This window comes from Dromiciops gliroides, chromosome 1, assembly GCF_019393635.1.
Source record: "Dromiciops gliroides isolate mDroGli1 chromosome 1, mDroGli1.pri, whole genome shotgun sequence".
In the NCBI taxonomy this organism is placed as follows: Eukaryota; Metazoa; Chordata; class Mammalia; order Microbiotheria; family Microbiotheriidae; genus Dromiciops; species Dromiciops gliroides.
Window position 1 is genome coordinate 4,611,210 of NC_057861.1, and position 8,374 is coordinate 4,619,583.

The following is an 8,374-nucleotide window of genomic DNA, read 5'->3' on the forward strand; positions in this document are numbered from 1 at the left end:
CTCATGAGAGAGTTTAGAAGAGATTCAGAGGAAAGGAAAAAAAAAAGAAGAGATTCAGGGGAAAGTAGAGAGCAAAAGAGAGCAATTGTGATCACCTACTGATAGGGGCTGAACAGCTCAGCGTATGGTCCGGATCCAGCCAGCTGGCCTCAGAGTCTTCTTTCTTCTTCTTCTTCTTCTTCTTCTTCTTCTTCTTCTTCTTCTTCTTCTTCTTCTTCTTCTTCTTCTTCTTCTTCTTCTTCTTCTCCTTCTTCTTCTCCTTCTCCTTCTCCTTCTCCTTCTCCTTCTCCTTCTCCTTCTCCTTCTCCTTCTCCTTCTCCTTCTCCTTCTCCTTCTCCTTCTCCTTCTCCTTCTCCTTCTCCTTCTCCTTCTCCTCCTCCTTCTCCTCCTCCTCCTCCTCCTCCTCCTCCTTCTCCCTCTCCCTCTCCCTCTCCCTCTCCCTCTCCCTCTCCCTCTCCCTCTCCCTCTCCCTCTCCTTCTCCTTCTCCTTCTCCTTCTCCTTCTCCTTCTCCTTCTCCTTCTCCTTCTCCTTCTCCTTCTCCTTCTCCTTCTCCTCCTTCTCCTTCTCCTTCTCCTTCTCCTTCTCCTTCTCCTTCTCCTTCTCCTTCTCCTTCTCCTTCTCCTTCTCCTTCCTCCTCCTTCCTCCTCCTACTTCCTTCTCAATTTGTGGACCTGTGAGGGGGTTCAGTGGTAGGCTGGGGTGAAGTGGTGGCAGTCTCTGCTGGAGTTGGGGTGAAGTACCCTGGTTCTGAACCAGTGGGCTAAATTGAATGGTGGTGGCCCAGCTGGGGAGGGGCACAGGCATGCCAAGCTTCCAACCATAAAGAATCAGAGTTCAATCAGACTTCTGTTTCCAAGTCAAAGAGAAAGCGGCTGTGGTTACTCACAGGCCAGGCAGGCTGAGAAGAAGTCCAATCACCCCCTGGGCCACACTATAGCTCGAACAGTGTGTCCTGGAAGCAGCGCTACACTTTAACAAGGAGTTAGAAGCCAAGAAATAGGCAGCCAAGATGAGCAGGCAGTGAATGCAGCAGACTATCAAAAACTTCTTTGGGGGAAAAGGAAGACCAGAATACATCTTCAGAAGAAGATAATAAGAAAGTCAAAGCTCCAACATCCAAAGCTTCCAAGAAAAATATGAATTGGTCTCAGGTCATGGAAGCACTCAAAAGGGACTTCGAAGAGAATGTAGGAGAAATAGAAGGAAGATTTAGAGAGATGGAGGAAAGAATGGAAAGAGAAATGAGAGCAATGCAGGAAAGTCATGAGAAAAAAGTCAACAGTTTGAAAAGCCAAATGGGAAAGGAGATAAAAAAAAACCCTCTCAAGAAAATAATTGCCTAAGAATTAGGATTGAACAAATGGAAGCTAGTGACTTTATGAGAAACCAAGACACAGTAAAGCAAATCCAACTGAATAAAAAAATAGAGGGCGATATGAAATATCTCCTTGGAAAAACAGCTGACCTGGAAAACAGATCCAGGAGAGATAATTTGAAAATCATTGGATTACCTGAAAACCATGACCAAAATAAGAGCTTAGAAGAGATTCAGAGAAAAGTAGAGGTACCAACTACAGACAACTTTTTTTTTTTTTAGTGAGGCAATTGGGGTTAAGTGACTTGCCCAGGGTCACACAGCTTGTAAGTGTTAAGTGTCTGAGGCCAGATTTGAACTCAGGTACTCCTGACTCCAGAGCCGGTGCTCTATCCACTGCACCACCTAGCTGCCCCTACAGACAACTTTTTAAAGGAATTTAGTCCAAAAAGGTATGAGATCTGTGGGATGACAGTTAACAGGATGGATGAATCAAATGAGAGTTTTTTGAGGATTGGGAAATATGGGCATATTTGGGCTGTACATTAATTTTTTTTAAGTGAGGCAATTGGGGTTAAGCGACTTGCCCAGGGTCACACAGCTAGTAAGTGTTAAGTATCTGAGGCTGGATTTGAACTCAGGTACTCCCGACTCCAAGGCCAGTGCTCTATCCACTGCACCACCTAGCTGCCCCATTTGTGCTGTATAAATGTGTATTCCCTTCTTAGCCTTTCCCACATCGATGTTAGCCATTTTTATTAGTGAGAGGTAGGAACAACAGATTGAACCTCCCCCAACCCTCAGCCCTATACTGGTGTCCATGAAATATGAAAAAGGTCCCAAGGAGAGTTTTCTGTGTTTTTGGAAGATTTGTGCAAAGACAGAGACACAGAATGATAAGGAGGCCTGGACTTGCTATACTCTTCACTGGTGAATGGATGAGATTCCAGATCTTTACCAGTATTGGAGTAATTAGGTCATTGTTGTTTTGAAGAAAGTGGAATGGCCCATGAACAAAGATTGTTAATAAATTCCCAATGATGAGGGGAAGGGGTTCCTCAGAAGAATCTTCAGTGACAAAGGAGAGTTAATATTACCACTTGGTCAATTCCCATTGGGACTTAGAATTTCCAAACTGCCCAACATAATAAGACTTGACATGTGATCAGATCCTGATTTCAGGGAACCCAGTATTTGTGCCACTGAGAGAGGCCCCAAGGGAAATATTATGGAAGGATGTGACTGTCTTCCCTGATGTCAATCTTAAAGAACAGACAATTAAACCAGAAGATGAGAACTGATGGACATTCTGGGCTTTAAGGTTCAGAGGGATAAGCATTCTCTCTCATTTCTGAGAATGATAAACTCTGATGATCTCTGGTCAGAAGGTGGGCTTGAGTCATGCCCAGGAGCTTTGAAAAGGACACCCAGTTTCTACTAAAGAATAGACTGAGAGGTAGAGTCTGACACTCCATGAATGGAGCAGCACAGCAGTGGGGGAGATAGCTAAAGAACCATGGCCAGTGGCAGCACAGAGGTAATGGGTGAAGAGAGGAAGGAGGACTGAGCTGTGGTACCCAAGTGAGAGAGATCAAGGTAGGCTGGCAGGTTCTCCTAGGCATCTTGCCAGTCATCACTGCCTCTTTAAGGATGTAGGGAAGCTCCAAATTTATCTTGAACTTCCCCTCCCAGTGCCTATGCTATACTCTTCTGCTTTATCTAAGTGTTTCCTTTGTCTTGATTTGCTTCTTTCTATGTTAAGAACCTCAGGGTTGACCATGAAGGCTTGTACAGCCACTTAGTCTGTGGCTAGAAAAAGGGGAAGGGAGGAAGACGGGGTTAGCTAGGAAAACACAAAACATAAATCAAGACAAAGTTAAAACCCCTGTCTGAATGCTGGGATTTAGCTGAGTGCTCTGAGCTATGATGATTGTATTAACATTGGGGTTTTTTTTTTTTTGATACAAATTCCTAAAATTGCAGAAAATGGGTCCACAAGATTGTGGAGTACACTATGTCAGCACTAGGCTAAAAGCTAGATAATGCTTATAGTAGGGTGGGGCTGATTAACTCTCCAAAGAGGAGGGGGGTAGAGAGGAGAGGGCAATGATATGACTCCCCTTCTTCCTTGCCCTTCTCCCCTCCCCATTTGGTGAGTTTTGGTAAGGATTCAGCTCCCCTCCCCCCCTTTCCAGAAGGGAGGAGGGAACAAAAAGGACTCAGTACCAGGGGGCCAATTCTACTCTCCACAGCAATATCCAGTAGTATTATACAATTAATCTCAAGTGTCCTAGTTTCCATTAGTAACTTGCTATGGTTCTTAAATCATTGAATTTCTCCAAATTTAAAAAATCTCTATTTATATTTCAAGCTCCGACTATTGCTTACAGTAATGAGGTCCATAAGTTTACAACCCATTATATAAAGTAGCACTTTCATTGCTTGGTCTTAAATGTACCACATTCAAATTTCCAGGAGGATTTCAGGCTGTTGCCTCATCCCATGTCCTTCCTAGGGGAGCCCTGTTTCTGTGGGGGTGCTGGAGCCAGGTCAAACCCTTACAAGAGGGTATTGTTACATTTTCTTTCTTCCTTCCTTCCTTTTTTTTTTTTTGTTTGCAGGGCAATGAAGGTTAAGTGACTTGCCCATGGTCACACAGCTAGTAAGTGTCAAGTGTCTGAGGCCAGATTTGAACTCAGCTCCTCCTGAATCCAGGGCTAGTGCTTTATCCACTGTGCCACCTAGCTGCCCCTGTTATATTTTCTGTATGACCATTTATACCTTGAAAATCAGTCACAAATCAAGGCTTGTTTTATTGATCTATTCATTGCCTGGACTTGAGAAAGTGATCTAGAATAGAATAATAGTGCAGATTAAACTTTAAAATGTGTCTTCTGTTTGGAGAGCCAATTGTTAAACATTTACCAGCACAATTGAGGTCACCTGCCTCCTGGCCTGCCCCCAGGGCCTTCCCAGGGTCAGCCTGGATTGAGGCTATCTGCCTAGGGCCTCTGTGCTGCAGAGACTTGTCATCAGCTCCCTAGAGGCCTTTCTCAGACCCACCTTGAACTGCCAGTTCTTAGGGATTCTGAGATGACCTCCTGGCCCTTGCTAGGTATAGCATCGCCCCTGATACCAAGTTGGACCTTAAGGGAAAGTCCTGAACACTAATCCCCTGCTTCCCTTAACTGATCTCTCTCTAGCCACTGATGCTCTAGCTACTTGGATTTATTTTTCAATGATTAGCATATTCCCACCCTCTCATTCTCTCCCCATCCCAGGAATTCTGGTCAGTAGAAGTACAGGCTCCCTTGCCCAATCCCAATTACCCACTCCCTCATTCCCATTCTCACCTACCCACCAAATAATCCACCCCAGAGCCACTTATCCTTTCCACTGAGCTCTCTGGAATGCCTGCTCCATAGGTAACAAATTGGATTCCATTTTCAGCCTTGTCCTTTCTCACTTCTTCCATCTCCTGGTGTTCACTGAGACCAAACCTCCTCCTAGATGACACTGTCTCCTTGACCACTTTTCCCAATATTGGTTGTGTTTTTGCTCATAGCCCTCCACTCAATGGTTGGGGTGGGGGACTTCCTCGATCCCCCCCCCCCCCCACTCCCTCTATGGCCATCACTTAACACACTTCACGGTATTCACATTTATCACCCAATCCAGATCCTGGTGACTGTTATCTATCAACACCCCCCCAGGGTCTCCATCCTTCCTTCATGAGCTTAGCTGGCTAAGTCCTCTCCTCCCCAACTCCTACCCTCAGGAGCCTTACACACACACACACACACACACCCCAGGTCCTCAATCTACTCAGTTGCTAAGACTCCACAATGAGATGGCCACACCCTGGATCTTACCATCACACATCAGTGTCTCACTTCCAGGTTCTTGATCTCTGAAATTCCTTTATTGGATCATATCCTTCTGTCACCTCACCTTTCCCTGAGCCTTAGGATCCCTAACCCTAGTCTTCATCCTCACCATGATCTTGAATCCCTTCACCCTTCAGTTCTTTCCCAGGCAATTCCTCCCATGTTAGCCACACTCTCCTCCCTTCCTTATCTCGACCCGTTGGTGAACCCATTCAACTCAATGCTCTCCTCTCTCCTTGAATCCCTTGTTAGCTTATTCCATGGCTGCTCATGTCTTGCTAAGCCCCTGCCTTGGATTGCTCCCACCAACTATTCATTCATGTGCTGTTAAACAGAGCTGGGGAGAATTACAAAACTAGTGACTGGATCCACTACAAATTTGTTTTACACAATCTCAACTTGGCCACACTACAGCAAAGTGATCCTTTTACACTTGCCTAATCAACTCACTAGCTCACTCACTGCAGGGGTCTTTCTAAACCTTCTCATTCTTCCTCCAGCTTTCCATGACAACCCCTCCATAGCCTCTCAAATGGGGACATTACCTCATACTTTATTTAATTTTTTTATTTTGGGGTTTTTTTTTGGCGGGACAATGGGGGTTAAGTAACTTGCCCAGGGTCACACAGCTAGTAAGTGTCAAGTGTCTGAGGCCGGATTTGAACTCAGGTCCTCCTGAATCCAGGGCCGGTGCTCTATCTACTGCACCACCTAGCTGCCCCCCCTCATACTTTATTTTAAAAATTGAGGCCACTGGGGACAGCTAGGTGGAGCAGTGGATAAAGTACCAGGTCTGTATTCAGATGGACCTGAGTTCAAATCTGGCCTCAGATACTTGATACTTGCTAGCTGTGTGACCCTGGGCAAGTCATTTAACCCTCACTGCCCTGCAAAACAAAAATCGAGGCCATTCCTTCAGGTCTTCCTCTTCTTCAATCTTCCTCATCTCACATCACTCAGATATCTTCCCCCCATCTCCTCCATCACTTCTGTAAAGTTGCTATCTAGCTATACTGTCTAAAAATCTAATGAGTGGTCACCAATAAATTATAAACTTTAGCAAAAGTATTTAAGTATTTATTAGAGAGCATTAGGATCTAATGATCAGAGAGAAAGGTAAAAATCTAACTATTTCTAAGAGACCCCATCATCCGGCCTGTTATAGTGAGATCAGGAACAAAAAGGGCCCAACGCTTCTTTCTTCCTCCCAGAAGCCTCTTGTGAAACTGGAAACATCCCATCTACACGCACACACAACTCCAAGCTAATTGGCTGGTAGCTTTGATTGACAACACACACAAGCAAACGTCACTTCCTGACACCAAGGAACTGACCACATGGCTGGCCCTCAGACGCCTTCTCCTCATGGCAGAGCTTTCCTACAGTAACTCTCCAGCAGGTGGCATCACTCCAATTGTTACACCTCCATCTTTCATAAAGAGTGTGGTCCTTCTCCTTCCTAAGACAAACTCCTCTACATGGATCCTTGATCCCATCCCTTCCCATCTCCTCCAGTAGGTTGCCCCCTCTACTATCTGTCTATTTTTCATTCTCTTCTTATTTACTGCTACTTCCCTGATACTTACTACTGCTCTTATGTCTCCCCCATTAAACAAACAAACAAACAAACAAACAAACAAACAAACAAACAAACAAACCCTCATTTGATCCAATCATCCTTGGTAGCTATTGTCCCATATCTCCCTCCCTTTCATGTCTAAATTTCTTCTTCTTCTTCTTCTTTTGGTGGATAATGAGGGTTAAGTGACTTTCCCAAGGTCACAGAGCTAGTAAGTGTCAAGTGTCTGAGGCCAGATTTGAATTCAGGTCCTCCTGAATCCAGGGCCAGTGCTTTATCCACTCTACCACCTAGCTGCCCCCATGTCTAAACTTCTTAAGAAGGCTGTCTACAATCTAGTGCCTCCACCTCCCTTCCTTTCACCCTCTTCTAAATCTTTGGCTGTCTGGCTTCTGAAAATGCTCTCTCCAAAGTCACCAATTATGTATTAATTGCCAAATAGAATGATCTTTTATCAAGCCTCATCCTTCTTTAACCTCTCTGCAGCCTCCGACACTGTCTCTCACTCTCTTCTCCTGGATCTTCTCTCCATGTTTTTCTCATACTGCTCTTTGCTGATTCTCACTCTACACCTCCGAGACTTCCAGAGTCTTCTTTGCTGGATATTTATCTAGTCACACCTTCTCTTTTTGGGTGTTCCATGAGGCTCTGTCTTTGACCTCTTCACTCCTCCCTTTATACTTTCTTACTTAGGGTAGCTAGGTGGTGCAGTGGTTAGAGTACTGACCCTGGAGTCAGGAGAACCTGAGTTCAAATCCAGCCTCAGACACTTGACACTTACTAGCTGTGTCTCCCCCTCCCCCATTACTCAAACATCTGGGGCTTTCTGATCATGATATCACCTTCTGATGTAATGGTTCTCTTCTAGAACAAAGGGCAAACAACGACAACTATCTTACTTGATGTCATTAGCATCTAGTGGTTTAATTTTCAACTCTATGTAGATGATTCTCTTTCTTGAGTTCCAATCTCACATCATCAACTGCCTATTGAATATATTGAACTGATGCCCTATAGGTATCTCAAACTCAACACTTACAAAATAGAACTCATTGATTCTTCCCTTCTTCCCATTTTTCCTATTACTGTTGAGGGCACCACCATCCTCCCAATCACCTAGCCTTGAAATCTTTGTCTCATGCTCAATTCCTATTTCTCTAAACTCATGGTGCAGTGGACAGAGCTCTGGGTCTAGAGTCAGGAGGACCTGAGTTCAATCTCACCTCAGACACTTACTAGCTGTGTGACCCTGGACAAGTCACTTAACCTCAATTGACTTAAAACATTCAGAGCCATCTCCAGTTGTCCTGATGTACATCTTTCCATTGGACCCAGATGACTCTGGAGGAGAGAGTGACACTGGTGAGACTTTGCGCAGCCCTCCCTCACTTAAATTCAATTCACTGCAAGTCATGACATCACCCTGATGTCATGGTCTTCTTTGAGAATGAAGGATAAACAACAACAACAACAATCCCATAGCCAAACAGTCACCAAATCTTATCATGTCTACCTTTATGAAGTCTCCCTTGTGTGTCCCTTTTTCTCCACTCACACAGTCACCATTTTGGTGTAAGCCCTCATCATCTCTT